Source organism: Taeniopygia guttata, chromosome 1A, assembly GCF_048771995.1.
Source record: "Taeniopygia guttata chromosome 1A, bTaeGut7.mat, whole genome shotgun sequence".
Classification (NCBI taxonomy): domain Eukaryota; kingdom Metazoa; phylum Chordata; class Aves; order Passeriformes; family Estrildidae; genus Taeniopygia; species Taeniopygia guttata.
Genome location: NC_133025.1, coordinates 61,578,678 through 61,597,322, shown reverse-complemented (window position 1 = coordinate 61,597,322; position 18,645 = coordinate 61,578,678).

Genomic DNA, 18,645 nt, shown 5'->3' with positions numbered 1-18,645 from the left:
GTTATTCACAATTATGCTGTGTGAGGTTTTGGAGTCTGTTCTGGAAAGAGCAAAACATTTTAGCATCTTTGTCATAATTTAAACATCAGCACTGACATCAGACACCAACCACTCCACCACCACAAAATCACCATCAGGCTGCTGAAGTAAAAAGAAAAAAAACAAACCCAAAACATAAAATGCAAAGGACTTTTTCCATTAATATAAGAGAAAATGAGAGCCTGTATTACGCAGCGTGATGTCCAGTCAGTTTTCCAACTCCATGCTTTAAAACCAGCTCATCCCTCGGGATTAAATTTGTCCAAAAGCATGGCTGCTGAAATGTCTTTAGCTGAAACCATGTAAATAATGAGTAGCCAACACTTCTGGGCTGTAAAACAGTTGCAGTAACAATTCACCTTGTGACTCTAGATTCAGTAGAATAGTTAATTCCTAAATGAGCCAGACACCCTCAGATACACTGAGATATTTCCAAATCTCAGATAAGAAAAATGTCCTCAGTTGGTCTTTTAACTTTTAATCTGAGGTTTAATCAAGGATGATGAATGCATGCATGTGCAGATACACACCAACACCTCCACCCACCTGCATATATCCACTAATTAAATTTGTCCTGACAGGAAAATATTAACATACTGAGAAGGGAGGACAAATAAACAGGAACAGCCAAAAGATGGGAAATATCGTCTTAGTGTGGGGAGACAGATGAAAATAAATAGAGGAGGAAAGTCTTCTTTCTCAAGTGTGTGTTCTGACAAAAAAAACCCCAAAGTTCTGACTTTGAATCATCTATCTCAAAAGTGCCTGTGACTCTAGACCTAAATCACAACTGAGCATCCATAGGAACCCAGGAATTTCAGCAGCTTTGGCAACTGAAACAAGAGCAACAGTTTCCGAGATGAGAATTAAAAAGCCTGAGTTGTTGTTTTTCCTTTGCCATTACAGAAGGGAGCAAACACAGACCTCGTGCTGCTGCTTTGAGAAGCAGTTTCACCCCTCTCCCCTTTGTGCAGTACGACAGAAACAATACTTTGTATATTTGCATCACAAGCACGTAAACAAGGATAAATTAATTAACATCCTCTGCTCTACACACAGGGCTATTCTAGGGCCCTGGGAGATTACTAATTAAGAAGTTTACTAATAACAGACTTCCCAAGATGCTCCTGAAGGAGCACAGGTTTCCTTCCAGGGTCACGACTGTTAGAAAATGCCCAACTCGGGAGCCAGCTGGAGCTTCTGTGTTCAAGGCTGACCCCTGTAGGTTTGTCCCAAATTAATTATTTTTCAAACAAGAACAGCACCAGGAGTTTATTTAAAATTTCAACACAACTGTTAGCAAAATGTTCTGACAATTAAAGCCACACCATATTAAAACCACTCGCTCTAACTCGGGTTTTTGCTAGCCTAAGCTTCAGACAGCACCTTAATAGAAATTCAAGGTACATCTATTACCATGTTTTCTCTACATCCCTTCCTGGATAACGAGTTCAAGACAATTCTCCACTATCCCCTGTTTAAGTTCAATGAACTGAGCTCCCAGGTTGCCTCTCAAAAGTGCATTTCTCTCCACTTTTTGTGGTTTTCACAGCTCATCTCTAACTCCAGGTACCAGAACTAGGGCCAGGTTTAAATATCTAACACTGCTGCTATTCCTAGAATGCAGCATCATCCATATCCCTTCCTCCCTTCACCAGCATCTCCTACCACTTCAGCAGTTTAAATAGCACGAGGCAGAGATGGATACTATCAATAATCAGAAACAAAACAGAAGGGTAAATTATCATTTGGCAACATATAATCAACATGATGAGCAGTCAGTTGTTGGTGTGTTTTCTACTCACCTAAATGATATGCCAAATCATAAAGGTGCCTAAACACCTTTAAGCTCCTAATGCAGGCATGATTTCATCAATACAATTTGCCAAAGTTGTGATTTCACTAAAGATGTGTAAGGTTTGTTATACACTGTTTTTCGTAAACCCATCAAAGTTCATTAAAAAACCCTCAAGCAGTATAATGTAAATACTAATATATCAAACAAACCAACCAGTTGAAAAAACTTGGGAACAGTGCTATGAATTCCACTGAATTGCAGAGAGATGCCAGTTCCCATTGAATAACAGGTGCTTCTGAAAGTCTTCACCAGGAAGGATGATTTTGGTCCCTTAACACTGAAATTTGGCCTATGGAAATTCCTTTCATTACCTCAAACATTTATAGCATTATCTTAATCACCTTTGAAAAGGAAAGAAGTCCTATCCATACAAAATCTATTTCACTCGTTTTTATAATGCCAAGGAAGAACCAGCTCTAAGAAAAAGCAGATCACTAAGACAAAAATCACGGGTTTCTCCCTCTGAAAGGCTGATTTTCCCTAGTACAAGACAGAACATGTTACTCATTGTAGAGGACAATTAAGTCCCAGAAACATTCACTGTTCTGGTAACAATTGACACCATTATGTGATCAACAAATCTGTGTCTTATGCACATTTCCCCACCACCACCCTTTTTTTCCTGCAGTCATCCAATATAAGCACAAAGGGGGGGGCAGGGGGAAGGCAAAAAGCTCAGATGGTGAAATTTTCCTCCAGTTCCTGCTTTTCCCTCATGTATTGGTATACAGTACATACCCTAAAATCACAAGAGAAAATATCAATCACATGACATCAACCACAATACAAGGACTCAAATTCCAGAATATTAATTGGCTCTCTCATATGCCTTTTGATTTTTTTATACCATCAAAGATTAGCACTTATACGATTTTTCTCCTGAAACATGAAGGGTAGAGGATTCAAGATGAAAAACAAAGCTGAGACATTCACAAGAATTCCCAATCCCCACATTTAACATCCAAATAAAAGATAAAACTCTCCAAATACTCTACAATTCCAAAACATCATCAAGCAAGTTGACAATACAGATAATACAGGGATTGGAATAATAGAATATCCTGAGCTGGAAGGGACCAAGAACCATGGAATCAGCCTGATGTCACCCTAATTCCCTATAAGCCTTCATGCCCAACCCATCAGACAGGTATCCACCCTTCACAGACTGGAGGTAATGGAGAAGTGTGTGTGTTTCTCCACTGGACTGTTCCTAAAACTATGGAACTTTATAGAAATTGTATTAGCAATTAAAAATATCCTCCAAGTTTGACTTGATTTAAAAGAATTGCACCAAGTAATCCAATATTTTTCCATTCACCATGGGACAAGAACTGTACAAAACTGCATCCTAATAAAAATTCAGGTTTTGAACATCTCAAACCTTAGAAATACCTTAAGCTCACTATTTTATGAGCCCATTGCCAAAGATTTTATCTTTAGAAGCACTATAAAAAGACAGGATCTTCTCTGTGTGTTTGAATAACAAAATCATGGCCATAAATCGTTCAGAAAATACAAACCAGTTAAAAATTAGGCTTCCTTTCTTTGTCAAACAAAAGTAATCGAGACATATTCCTTTCTCCTTCTCTGGTTTAGCAGAAAAATGCACGGTATTCAAAGGAACAGTGCCTGAGGATATTTGCAAGCATGAATGTTTCATTGGCTTTTTAGTTCTGTTCACATGCTTCTGGTTCAAAGTTCCAGAAATCCTCAGGCCCCAAGGCACCTACACACCTGAGCTACAGATCCCAGCAGTCTGCCAGGCTTTCTGCAAGGACAGATTCACACATGGATATGGAGAGATCTCAGGAATGTTAAGGCAGATTTTACAGAATTCAAAGAATGGCAAAAATCACATCTAATTTGAAGCTGGTGGGATAAGAGCAGAGCACACCCACCATTAGGACTTGTTATTCTGGTGGATTACCATGGTTGCTGCGGTGCCTTTGCTGCTCTTTCCCATCCCACCTTCCAACACTGTGTATGAAAATCATCTTCCTCAAATTTCCTTCAGAGAATGAATGCCAAAGGTTTCCAAAAGTTAAGTCATCTTCAGCCATTTTTAATTAATATGCTGCAATACCCATGCATTCATCATTCCATGTATTACTCTCTTTTTTCCCTCTCCTGGTTCCCCTGGTTCAGGAATCACATCCTAGGCCATGTTATCTCTCAGATGACAGGAGGCAGACGCAGAGTAGGCACTGCTAGAGGAGGTGCCACACTCATTGCATAAAGACAATTTTATAGCCATTACAGTGATAGCAGAAGTGGCAAAACTGCTTCCAGCGAGCATTTTTCCTCACTTACAAGTAATGAGCAGACACTAGTTTAATCACAACTATAAGGCATAAAGTGAAACAAGTTTCACCTCAGCATGAGGGAGAATTTCTTTACCTCGGTGTGGCAGAGCACTGGAACAGCTGCCCTTGGAGGGTGTGGAGTTCCCTCTCTGGAGACATCCAAACCCACCTGGATGTGTTCCTGTGTCACCCGCTCCAGGTGATCCTGCCTCAGCAGGAGGTTTGGACTGGATGATCTGAGGTCCCTTCCAGCCCTAACTATCCTGTGATTCTGGAAATAAACTACTTCTTTAAGATGCAGAGCCATCAATTACTCTATACAGGATGGTGGTAAAAGCAGAACAACTTCTCTGTAAATAAAAAACATTGAAAATATTTTGTAGCCAGTATAAAACATTATAGTATAATAATTTATTTGGGAAAACAGAAAAAAAAAGAAAGAACAATACATTTTAATTCTCTAAATCAGGACCACAGTCACATCTTGTTTATTGAGAGACAATGTGGAACTTAGTTCTTATAAACACACATTGATTTTCCTCCAGACTCAAAAGCATGGAGCCAATTGCCTAAATCTCAAACTGAAAACACCTTCCACACTACATTTTATTTATAAATAAGAAATGAAATGAGTTTTATTATTTTTTATTAAAGAGTTTCATTTATAAATAGGAAAGAAAATACCTCAACTTTGGACCGCTAGGAACACCTACAAGACCCACAGGCCCAGTGTCCCACTATGTTAAGTGCTGCACAAACTTAGGGCAAAAAAGTGTCCAAACCAAAGCATCAATAGGAGCACCACAGAAAGAAGGCTTGAGAGAGGAAGTTATGCTAAAAAAATTGCACAGATCATTGAGCAGACCTCAGCATGGCTTGGGAATCTACTGGCTTTACAAGTAAGTTAAGCTTTAAATATTTTAACACTACTTTCAGCTATTTGTAGCTTCGCATTCTAAAACTTGTAACTCAAGTTAAAGCAAAAAGGGCTGTTCAGAGAAGGCAAAGCAAAGAAAGCATTCCTCAAGGAAAAGCTGAAAAGCACTGGAGTCTGAATTTCCAGTAACTAGAACCAGCAAGAATCAGCCTAGTGTTGGGAACAACAAAATTACTAAATCAGATATTTAATCCTCACAGAGACTTAAAAACATCCAGGTGCCATATTTGTTAAGCAGCAGAAAACCTCTCATACGACTTTTTGTTATGTCCAAAGCTCTGTGTGCCACTAAATTATGGAAGGGCTCAGCCATGAAGGTGGTTCTGGAGCAGTGAACTCAAATTCATGCTGAGCTCCTCCTGTGGGACCAGGTTCTTTCAAATCTCTTGGGCTCCTGGCTGACAGCTAGGAATTAACACTGGAAAGTAAAATTAAAAATTTCCTAAAGATACATACTTAAAGCCTAGTTTAAACTTTATTTATATACATATTCTAATATCTCCGTAATTCATCAGTCACTTTTGACCAAATCATGGGGGTTTATATGCTCCCTCAGCAACCTTGGGGGAAGAGGGAATCTTGTTCCCAGAAAAGGAAAACTGAAGCACCCACTCAACAGTTACCAGCATTGCCTCACTACAAACCAGTCCATGTTTGGGCTTTTTCCCCAGACTGTAGTTTGTAAACAAAGAAGGGATATTTAACCCTGCTCCTGTTCCCAGAATTTATATATGAACAGACATTTTTTTAATGCTCCATCTTGAAAATCTGACATGGGATTTGCAAAGCTCCTGTCCTGCCTCCTGATCAAAGAGGAAGAAGCACAAAATCTGGAAATTCCCATTAGACCTGTAAAACTCCAAAACCTGGTGATAACCGAGCTAAGATGGGGGCGTGGGGGTTTGCAAATTAGATAATTTTGCATTTCCAGAAAGTTTTCATCCCAATTTGGGAGGCTTCCCGAGATCCCTAGAAGTCTAATCAACCAGTGCGCTGAAAAATAAAGGAACTGGGCAAGGGGATAGATGGATACCTAAACCAAAGGTGCCACAGGCACATTGTATCCTTTGAAGATTTAAAATTTTCCAGTGATAATGCTAGAAAGCCTCTGACCAACTCAGGAACCACAGCTCCTGTCAAACAGTGTCCCTTCGCAACAATTAATTTGCTTAGCATGCACTAGGAGAACAAGGAGGCCATTTGAAGGACTCATGGTGGGGACAAAGAAAGGTTTGTGAACTTCCCCAGAAATGCCACTCAGCCATGCAATGCAGGAAGATAAATCTGATATGGATGCCCTGAACAGAATAATGCTTCCAGCTGTTCTCAGTTTGGTTTCATCTGGTCACTGCTGAATTGTACCAGAGCTGAGCAGTTCAGTAGCACCAGAAAATGCAAATGCTACTCACAACATTGATCCTGACAAAGATTAAAAGGTGTCATGGCGATCTGCTCAGACCATCACCTCGTCAGGGTAAAAGGACAAAACAGGACTGCAGGGACTGCCAGGGACATGGCGAGTATTGGTTCACTAATTTCTGTGGCCCTCCTGGCTACCAGGAATTTTTGTTTCATGTTTTTCATAAACTGCAAAGGATCTGGAGCCGGCACCTTGGTGCTGTTTTCAGTTTCTGCAGCATTTAAAGTGGGGATTGGGCCCACAACTCTACCTTACAAATAGCATCAGCACCATACTACATGGAGAATAAAAAAAGCCCTGGAACAAAACAAAGTCAAAACTGAACATGCACTGAACCTGTCAAGTTTAATCCCAAGGAATGGAGGGAAGGTAAAGCCTTTGCAAGTGATGAAAGACACATTCATACCTAGGCTAGAGTTTACAGACACCAAGAAGCTAATCACACAAATGTCATAAATCCTAGTGTAGACAAAGCTTTGTACATTGAAAGGAGTAAAAATACAGCCATGGCATGAAATACAGCTTCATACCCTTCAATAACAAACACTAGGACTATTTCAGAGAAGATTTTAAGCACCAGAGGTTCATGCTGGCTTCCCCCCTCCTTGTCAACACACCAAGAGCCCCTCAGATAACAATATCAGGGCCACCTCAGTTATTTACAAAGGTCATTTTGCATATTTGTGCCCCAACATTTTGGGACACTACATTTGTTAGCTATTGCGGTGAAAACAAGATGGTTCTCAACCATATTTTCTAGAAGTCCTTTATGGCCTCATCACCAGACCAGCCAATGCCCCCGATTCTTGCTCTCTCTGAGCATTTTAACCAATTAACACATCCTAGGATGCCCCGTGTGGGAAATAACAGAAACAGTTGAACTAAGCCAGAAGAGGGAGCAGAACAGATCAAGAAACAAGAAAAGAACGAGCACAAAGCACTGTGTGTCCCACACAGTCATTGCCAGGGAGCCAGAGACTCCAGAAGAGTCAGCCAGAGTTAAAGAAGCATCCTGAAAACTTCCCTTCAAAAAATGCACACGTCTGTACAAAAGGGCAATTTTCAAAAATCCTTGTTCATGGAAAGGTAAGGATGGGCAGCAATAAATTTTTCCCAGTGTTAAAGAAATCTCCAAACCCAGGGCCTAACAAGGTGCTATAAATGCCATCTACTGAGAAGCAAGAAATACAGAGTTAGAGATTGCTTTGTGGGGAGATGGGTACTTTAAATCCATCCTGCTCGATAGCAAGTAGGCATAAATTTAAACTTCTCTTGGTGGTGTTAGAGAGGCTGCCAAGCAGTTATTTCTGGCCTTAATAAGCCATTTTTACCAGAGTAAGAGCAGAGACAGAGCAAGAGGAGCCCAGCCCCAAGCACCCTGAGCTCTCCAGCCCAGCTGCGTTCACTGGCAAAAGGAAGAGGGACAAGTTCTGATGGCTTTCCCTTGCCAGGACTTTTCTCCCTGGCTCCTCACTTTTCCTACTCTTCAGCAAGTGTGTTGTTACCCTTCTGCAGCTCCTGCTGGCATAAAACCAGTCTTGCTGTGCGCAGTATTTTGGCACATCTTCAGATACAAGGAAAACTCCCCTTCTGACAGACACAAGCCCCTGCAGCATCATGAGACCAAGTCCAACAAGGGCCAGATTAAACCTGAAGTTAATTAATACCGATTTTGAGCAGAGGTTTTGTTCACCAGACAGCACTAACTTTGCCAGCCCAGGATGTGTCAGGGTGAGGTTGCTCTGAAATACTGTATTTGCTATAATCCCAGATCACATGATGGTGTATTAAGATAAAAAGGTCTTTGAACTTTTAAATTTATTTCACTGGATTTCTTTTTGGTACTGATTCAACACCGATACTAGGATCGCTGTGATAAGAGAAGGCAAGTTACATTGTTCTAACTGCAAATACAATTCCAGCTGGTTTGGGGAAATATTTTCTCTGCACTTCTAACTGTGAAGTTTTAAAATTACAAGAGCACACCTGGATCTGGATCCAGTGGAAAAGTACCTACTGGGCTGCTGCTAGCTGTGCTGAGGAGCCCTTGAAATGAAAACAAACCAACCACAAATCACACTAATGGGAAGGCTGTCACTTCTGGATTCAACCCTAGGGATGAAATATAATAGGAGAAAAGAAATATTTGCTTTAGTCCCAGACACAGAAAGTAAATCATCTGCAGAGAGAATGACATTCCTCTCTTCCCCTTCATCCCAAACTAGAGATCAGGTCTATTGATGTGAATAAAAGGAAGGAAAAAAGAAAGAAAAGACAAACCCATAACACAACAAACAGAACAGCTGTATATTCCTTGCAGACTATACATATCCATTATATCTATTAAATACATGAGACAATTGTCCAGAAAATCAGACACCTCCGTTTAGCTGCAAATTTCCCACACATTCCTTGGAGAAACTAGGGTGGGGGGTGTTCCTTGGAGAAACTAGGGTGGGGGGTGTTCCATATAGAAGGCATTTTGTGAAATTCTATACATAAACATCTGAGGATTGAAATAGTCTCAATGTCTTGACCTAGTATCTCAAGCTGAACACCTAAGGTGTAGGAAGTCTCCCACGCTGGGCTTGAAGCTCCTCAGAGAGCACAATTCCCCCTCTCCATTCCTCACCAATTCCTGACCCAGGTCACAGCACCCAAGGCAAAGCAAAGAGCTGCCCCCACTTAGGTGCAGAGCCCCTGACTTTGAAAGGACCAAAATATATTAAATGGCAAAAAAAAACCTACTAATAATGTCCATCACAAATATCACATCACTGGCAGTGGAGTTTTTAGATCATCTAACCCCAGGCTTGAGCCTGGTCAGATCAAGCACTTGAACAACACACATTTAGATGCCAAAATTAACAAATCATATTAACATAATTCAAATTAGATGTGGAGAGTTTTTGAAATACACATTTCTAATCCAGATACTCAAATAGGATGTGGGACTTTCCTAAGAGTTTTGCTTCCAAGTGGCAGCTGAGCACTAGAAAACCCAGCTTTGACACACTTGTTAGTTCTGTGGTTAGAAAAGAATAGCTGTGCAGTCAGATCTCACATCCTTCTGAAGAATATATTCCAGTCATCCAGAGCTCTGGTATCTGGCAAATCTTCAATATCACATACTTGCTGACTATCCTAGTGTGCTCCAGGATAATGCCAAATTATGAACCCAGCCTTCTGCACAAAAAGTTCCCATATTCTTTTCAAAAGACTTCCCTCCTCCACCCAGAAAGTTAAAGAAGTGATTCAAGCCCTGCTGTGGAAATACAAAGTTTGTGTTTTAGCTAAGAGGAGTGTAAAGCAGGGAAAACAGAATTCCATAGAGAAAAAAAAAAAAAAAAAAAAAAAAAAAGATAAACCAGCAGCTGTGATGAGAAATTAGAGCAGGGAGGATGCTGAGGCTACATGGAAAAAAAAAAAAACTAAGTTCCTCATCCTTTCCATACAAAGAATTGAGAGCAAAATGCTCAGGAAATGACAGTTTCAGGCAGAGTGACAACTGCTAGACCCTAATCTGCAACCTCAAACCCTACCCACAGGGAATATGCCTACTCCTAGGATGTGACAGGCATCAGAGTATCCGTGCCAGGTAAAAGGGTGCCAGGTCTCTTAATTTCAAGGTGAGCCACAGTAAATCCATAGTTACAACTCATGCCACACTCCATTGGTTTCTGATCTCTTTCCATTTCCCGTCTCTCCACTACCTTTTATTATTGCTAAATTCACAAAGGTAACCTTAGAGAACATCAAGCACCCTTTTCAGATTATTTTCTATGATTTGCTATTTGAATAAAGATACTTCACAGAATCTTCAACCTTAGCAATTCCAGTCAAGCCCTTAATTCCAAGTATAGAAACTTAAATTCAGATATCCACACACCTGAGTCATTGCTAAACATCATTAAGAGACCCTTATTTTTAATGAGATCAAAGCCCTGTGATTTGAGGACATCTGAGCACTACAGCCTAAAGTCAATACCAAACACTGCAACTGAACAAAATAAACCCTTTCTTGTTTCATATAGAGCTGGCAGGTTAGAAATTCCAGCCAACATTCCCTCAAGTTTCTGTGATGAGTCACACCAAACACTGGTTACCTTCATGGCAACAAGTTTTTATGCAAGTAATGGAAGGTAAAAATGAAATCACTAAAAAAAAAAAAAAAAAAACACCACAAAGCCACAGTATTTATACAAGACCTGTATGCACACTTCATATTAACTAGACGTATCAGGTTTTACACCATATTAAAGACCATAACCAGACAGGCAGAACCGAGGTTTGTTTTGTGTGTCCAGGTTCAGATATACAACAGGCTATTTTCAATTTTCAGGAACAAGTTGATTTGCTATAAATCAAACTCTAATACCAATGTACTCACAAGGAACCACACAAAGCACTCAGACAAGTAGGATCACAGTATTCATAGAAAGGTGATTTATTACTTGGCATTTTTTGAAGTTTTGGAACCATTAATAGACTAGAACCACATGCCAGTTTTGAGACACAGCTCACAGTCTTGCTTCTGCCTACTGGCATTTGAAGACTTGGTTGTTAAGAGTTAAAAATTCCACTCCTCTTTTTCCCAAGACTATCTAAAGAGTCTACTGCTCATATATATACATTTTTTTCCCTCAGGTCTGAGTCTATTTTATTTCAAACCTCGATCCCTTCTGTGATCTGAAGAGACTAGCCCTCCTTCATCCAGAAGGAGCTTTCACAGATTTTATCAAAGCAGATAAAATATTTTTAGAAAACAAGAATACCTAGTCTAGCTCTCAAAAAGCACACCTTCAGCTATTTCAAAGGATTTCTGAAGAGGAAATTATTCCCCCCTCCATCAGTTATACTAATTATTAACATCATTCCCCCTCAGTATTATAGTTACACACAGTATAAATATAAATAGTAGCGAACTGAACAAGATGACTCCTTAAATCAAACCAAATGATTTTAACTATGTCAATGCAAAAATAACTGAAATAACATAGTGATGCTTATTTACAAGCTCTTTAACTTCTGAGGTGGTGATTTATTGCAGAAAATATTATAAGATTTGAGATAAGAAAACAAACAGAACTTCAAACTTAGAGAATGCAAAGCTACCTCCTTGCAAAAGTGAAAAAAAAAAAAAATCCAGGAATGCACATTCCATTTCTAAGGAGGCTTTCAGCCCTTCCTTCATTTGATTGCTATAAAAAGGCTTTCTTCAGTTAGGCTCTATGTTGACCCTTGTTTTTATCCACCAGTTTCATCAGAAGTTTAATCAAAGGAGGTTGTAGCACTGCAATTGTTAGTTATTAATTTAGTTGTTAAATTTAAACCTACGTATGGGTTCACCAAACAACCAAAAGTCCAATAGTTTTACTCCACAATAAGAAAGCTTCACATACCGTGCCAGCAGAGAACACAAGTAGAGCACGAGCCTTTACAGGAAGATTTTCAGTTTAACTCAAGTTGAGAGAAGAAGAAACACAAATTTAAGGCTTTAAAAATATCCCTTAGTCTCTGGAAAAACCGTCCCACAAAAACAAACCTTCCTTGGGGATACCTCAGGGTAAATGCCAGCCCAGCTCCCTTAAGTAGGGTTTCAGTAATCATCAGTTAATTAATAGTGATTTGGAGCACCTGGAGAAGTGTGGGTTTCATTTCAAGGCAGTGTGATTCATAACAAGAAACACATAAGAATAATTGTAAGCTATAGTACAGTAAAGTAAATGTTTCTATTTACTTTCCTTTAAACAGGTTTACTATACTATAAATGTATTTATTTTACTCTACCCACCACATCTTGTCTTTGAGGAGAGGATATTATCTTGCCCCTGATGGTATCATGTGGAAAAGGGAAAGCATGTTCAGCAACATGTTCCTTCTTGAATATCATGCTTAGTTGCTGGATTTAATGAAAATACACTCACTGACAGAACACTGAGCAATCAGCTCAAATTTGGTGTGACCTCTCTTGTCTACACTGAATCACAGCATCCAGAGATTCTCCATCTTGGCTTTTACACTTTTTGCCTATTCTAAAGAGTAGCCCCAGTACATGATGTATTTCTTTTCCATGCTATTTGCTGAACTCTTAAGATTTTTTTTCCAGGAAAGATGGAAGTTTTTTCCATTTTACAATACTTGAAATTCACAGATTGACTGGAGCAACCCTATTTTTCACTTCTGCTCTGGAAGACATAGACTGGTTTGCCTCAAGCAGGTCTTGATGATCTATGCTTCTCTGTTTCCATCACTGAAATAAAAAAATAAATGCCCAAGGAAGCACATGCAGCAAAAGAATCAAAGCAGAGGGATTTCAGCTGGCAGGTTCACATCCATCACCTGTACAAAGTATCCAGCAAGAGCTTCCCAGATGATTTACATTTGACAACAGAGATTGTGATTGCTCAAAGGCTCTGAAGTGCTGAGAGCAGCAAAGGTATCCATCCTATCATGCTTTTCATAGCAGCTGGGGCTAAATAAATTACATAACATGTTGCATATACTCACTGGAGGCCTGCCCACTACACTTTGCCCTCCTCTCTGACAACATTAGACAAAAACAGATGTAAAAATGGCAATGCTGTATGACATTGGCATTATTCACCAAAGCTTGAGAAGATACTCAGGTACCTCCTGGTAATTTCAGAGATGAACGTTCACCTGCACTTTAAAAGAGGGGCCCACAAAAAGCACACTTTGTCAGCTGATTTTCAGCATGTCAAATAGGTGAGATGGTATACAAGCCTCCTTTCATTAAAAGATAAGCTGCAGTCCATCACCAGTGGCAATTAAAGCCCCGTTAAGAGTTTTCTTATGGGTAAGAACAACCAGCCTCCTGTGACACCAGTTGGGGTGACCCATCCACTGTGGTCTAAAGCAGCAGTTCCCACCTGCAAACCCTGAACATCATTCCAGGTCTGCAGGAAAAAAATTATGAAGTAAAAAAAGAGATGCTGGTGGAAAGGGGAAGTGATTTTTTCACAGGCTTCCCAAGCTATGGAGCAATCTGTGGTGGGGTCAGCAGGAAATGACCAGAGACTTCACAAGGACACAAAGAGTCTGTAACCAGAAAATTTGGAAACCCTATTCTTGCTCATCTGACCATCTCACAGATAGTCCTGAAGTCATTGACCTCACTAGAATGGCAAAAAATAGACAGTTCATTTGGAAATATACTTCCATACCACTTTTTTTCTCAGGGACCTCACATGACATCTTAAGAACCAACAGCTTCAAAGGAACAATATTCAATACTGCAACTTCTACTCAGCAATATTTCCTCCTCCGTTTTTAAAATAGAAGAAACTGAAGGGAGAAAAGGAAAACCACCAAGAAGAATTTAAGAACTGGATTGGAGTGGGGAGGGTAATGAATAAGAAAGAAAAATCAATAGCATAAAACACAAAGTTCAATCCTTCAAACAGCTATTTTTTAAGCCACACACTTTAGGCCATGCATAGCAGCTTTAATTACCAAAGAGTGAAATGCAAGCTTAAAACAAAATCCATGTTTGGAAAATGAAGCTGAAAACAAACCCAGAAAGCAAAATCAACCTTATCTAGATCAACATTACTAGATCTGTGTTGGAATATATGCTTACATCAGCTCCCACACATGAGTGTTAGCTCAGAATTAAAAATTCTTTGACTTCACCTGCAAGTGCTGTGTAGTTACTCAGAAATAAAATCCTCTCCCTTGCAGACAGGGAGGAGGTTACTCTGTGACAGCTTATTTAAAATAGCCACTAAATAATTAAGGCCTGCTAATTTTCAGCAAGGAGAGAGATTAAGAAGCTTTTTTGTGTGCCAAAACAGATCCTAATATTAAACCATTACTGCAAAAATTGAAAAGCATCTGGTGATTTTTTTTTTTTTTAAATTTTCATGTATGACTTCTTGGGGGTTTGGACAATTTTTTTAGTTCTTGGCATTTGCATAAAGTAAGCTTATTTTCTTTCTGAGAGGACAGGAGGAAAAATGTCCTGAAACACTTTTGCATAACTGAAAAATTGGGGGGAAACATTCCCCCTTTCTCCATTGTTGGATATCATTACTTTTCCTGCTTTCTTAAATTGACTGAAAGGTAACTCCAGCATTTCAAAGATCAGTTCCATAACTAATGTTTCTAGCTAGGTATGGAAAATATTTATACTTATACATACAAAAGGATTTATAAATACAGTTGAGACTCTGCCAGAGTGTTCAGATTACTTTGCACCAGAAATTTAAATTGTAAAATTCTTAATGGAGCCATGAATCTGATTAGAATAATATCTTGACAATTTCCTAGTCATCCACCTGACAGCACTGGGTAGAACAGCCTGAGAACCCCCCTAACCTGTGCTCTGTGGATCCATAAAACTGGGACTGCCAGGGGAATTAGAGGAAAACACCTGGAAATCCACCTCTGGCTGGAACAGAACAAAGACCAGAAATAGTTTCAGATTTGGGAGCATTGTTATTAATCACATTTAGGAGGCATTTGGACAGCACCCTTAATACCATACTTCAATTTTTGGTTTGCCCTGAAGTACTCAGACCAGATGGTTGTTGTATGTCCCTTATAAATAAAATATTCTCTTTATTCTGCTCTATTCTATTCTATTCTATTCTATTCTATTCTATTCTATTCTATTCCTTTGAAGAGGGAAATAAAAGCATCTAGAGACTGCTAAGACTGTTACCTGTAGGTTTCTTGGCTGTCAGACATAGACCTGAAGCCATCTCACTTTTTCCTGATGCTGCCTGCATTTCTCTCTCGCATGTGCTAGAAAAACCAGGATTATTTTTCCACAACAGTCATATCTGAGCCTCACATACCTGATTTTTAATCTGCCACCTAGAAAGGTTTGCCCAAGTCCCCACACACATCACAGGGCTGTATTGTGGCAAGGGAGATGTGTCACATCACGGGGCTCTGTGCTCAAGGACCTGCCCAACCTGCCAGCACCTCCCTCGACAGCAGCCACAGCCTGTGGCCCCACTCCTGTCCCCTGCTCCTAAAATAACTTCACCCACACAGAAAGGTCTGACACATGCAGACAACATAGCAGTTAGATGAATCACCCTTGTGTTACAGCCATGATTTCCAAACAGGCACTTTGCAATCTTCCAGAGTCGCAGCATTTGTTTGGTAAAGCATTGGTCTCCCGTCCTGCAGTCACTCTCACACTGAAACCAGGTATAAGCACTGCTATCTGCAGCATGGGGGGCTTAAATGGTAATTTAACTTGAAAAGGAGTGGGCTACACTTCCAGTGATGTCAAACTGCTGCTGTGAGAAATTAAAGGGCATCCAGGGTATTTTTGGGTTTCACAACAATTGAAAAAGCAAGTGTTTCCTTCTCCCTAAGTAATGATGACAAATTCCACATCCCAGAATGGGCCAGGCTGGAAGGGACCACAGTGGGTCACTGGTGCCACCTCCCTGCTCCAGCAGGGCTGTCACAGAGCACAGGGCACAGGATTGTGTCCAGAGGGGTCTGGAATATCTCCAGTGAGGAGACTCCACAGCCTCTCTGGACACTCTGCTCAGTGCTGGGTCACTGCCCAGGGAAGAAGTTCTGCCTCCTGTCCAGGTGAACCTCCTGGGCATCAATTCCTGTCCATTCCCTCTTGTCCAATTGCCCAGTACCACCAAGCAGAGCCTGGTTCCATCCTTTTATCACCCTTCTTTCCTGAAGGAGTCTACTTTCATCACTAGTAATAGTAAGGATGTCTGAATTATTTTGAATGGATGCTTTGTGGAATTATTGGAATTTTTGCTTTTTATCCCATGCATTTTATCTCCAAATTTGAAAATTATAACTGATTACAAAGCAATTTCATAAAGGTTCTTAAGTTCACATTGAGGTTTTCCAGTAAAATGATAACCAATTATGAAACAATTTTGTTTGGGTTCCTAAGTTCATATTGAGATTTTCCAGTTGCTCTCCTGACATTATCACTACTCATGCATCATACACAAATGTCTTATGCCAAATAATTGCAAGGATGTGCCCAAATCTCTTCTAAACTCCTTCCAATCTCAGTTAAAAAAAAATAGTTTTAACAACAAGGAAAATTAAGAAGTCTGGCTTTGGGTTTTCACTTCCAGATACACCTCCAGTTATAGCGGAAGACCTAATTTCTAGTGAAATCCCCCAGGGCTTTGTAGTTTCTTCAAAGCCTTTCTCTCGTGGCAGAAAGCAGACACATTTCTAGGATGCACAGATTTACTCCCAGCATGAGTTCTTCCAGAATCTATCTGCTATGGATACCAAATACCAAACACATTTCTACCAGCACTGGAAAAAAAGGACAATGCCTTCCACATAATGTTATCAGCATGAGTGACTCTGTGAGTCATTTTTGCAGTGACTCATTCCATTTTGCAATGGAATGCCAGCCTTGACTCTCCAGTCCCAAGACCAGCCTCTCCCTCACAGCCTCAGATGTGGAAGGGACCACTCACCCATCACCATTCCAAAATATTACTGAGTTGAAATAAACCAAAGTACCTTAAAATTAGTTTGGAAAGGTGAGACCAGAAGTAAGGCAGTTAGTGTTATGTTCCATGGACCAGCTCAAGAGTTTCGGATGATCCAGGTGACATCAGCATAGGATCTGTGACCTCCTATTTCCTCTTCCTCTCAAAATCCATCCCCAGCTCCCTGACAGCAGAGAACTGTGTTTGTACGGCCTATTAGCCCATGCAAATACAAAGTGTCAAAATAATAAATCAGTGTGAAGTACTACTACAAGGGTCATGAATTTCCTTTAGTGATTTCTATTATGCAGAAATTCAGTTGATTACTATCTCATTCCACTAGTTAGAGAAGTTCAGGTGTGGTCAGAGAATTGCATCTACCAGATCGTTACACCCTGGAAGAGTGAAACATAAATGTTCTCTCCAGATCCTTCATATGGAATGGAAAAAAAAACAAAACAAAACAAAACAAAACAAAAAATCAACACCAAGCCACAGCATTATTTTGCTTCCATATTCTCAAGAATACTGAAGATGTACAAACACATTTCACTTCCTCATAACTTAATTTTCCAGGTGAATGGGGAGTGTTTAATTTTTTTACAAACTCACAGGAGGTTTTTATTGAATAGGTCAATTTCTTGCCTCTGATCAAAAGGTTACTGCCCATGAATTTTAAAGAAAGTTGCTTTAACGCAATATAAGCATAAGAAGCTTAATAATACAAAGCTAGGAGGGGAGTTATCTAAAGTTCTTTTGTGATCCTTAATTTTAGAAACTTAAGGGAAGCCATATTACTGATGCTAACTAACAGCATAAATCTTAATGGCAAAGTGACAAAAGAAAACCAACCCAAAAGTTACACAGAAAACCTTGCTCAGTTACCAGAAGAGTTTAGTCACAGGCATTTGTTAACTCCATCCTTTCTGGATCTATAATGTTGTGTCCAGCCTCCATCCCTCTGCTTCCCTTTATTTTATAGGAAAGGTATTCCTGTTTTGTAACCTCCTCTGGGAAGCAGCTGCCCAAGCCAGCATCTCCCCCTCCATATTGCCTCTGGAATGTGCTGTATCTTATCCTTTATTTTGGCAACAAAAACTCCAATATGTTTTTATTTGCATTTCAGCATGGCTTTTCTGTTTTTACTGTTCTGTTTGGGTGGGTTTTTTTGACTCTCAATACCTGATTAATTTCTAATCCCACTGTATGAAATTAAGGTACAAGCCCTCAGTTTTTATCCCTGAGCTAAAAGGCTCAGATGCTGAGTGCAGAACACCCTGTTACCATGAAAGGGAAATTCTTAGTTGAAATTTAACTTGTTTTTTCTCACAACTGGGATGACCTAAGAGCATGTATGCAACCAGTTACCATGGATCAGTTGGTAGGCTGAAACTTTTCCGCCTTATTTTCCTAAAGTGGATGTTTGTAATTTCATACAAAGTTATATTTGAAGACATATTTGAAATACTAAAGGAATTGAATTATGCTGTAAGTTTATCTTGTATGAGAAAACATCCATTTAAGATAGACAGATGCATTCATTTGAAGACATATTTGAAATTAAAGGAATTGAACTATGCTGTAGGTTTATCTTGTGTGAGAAAACATCCATTTAAGCT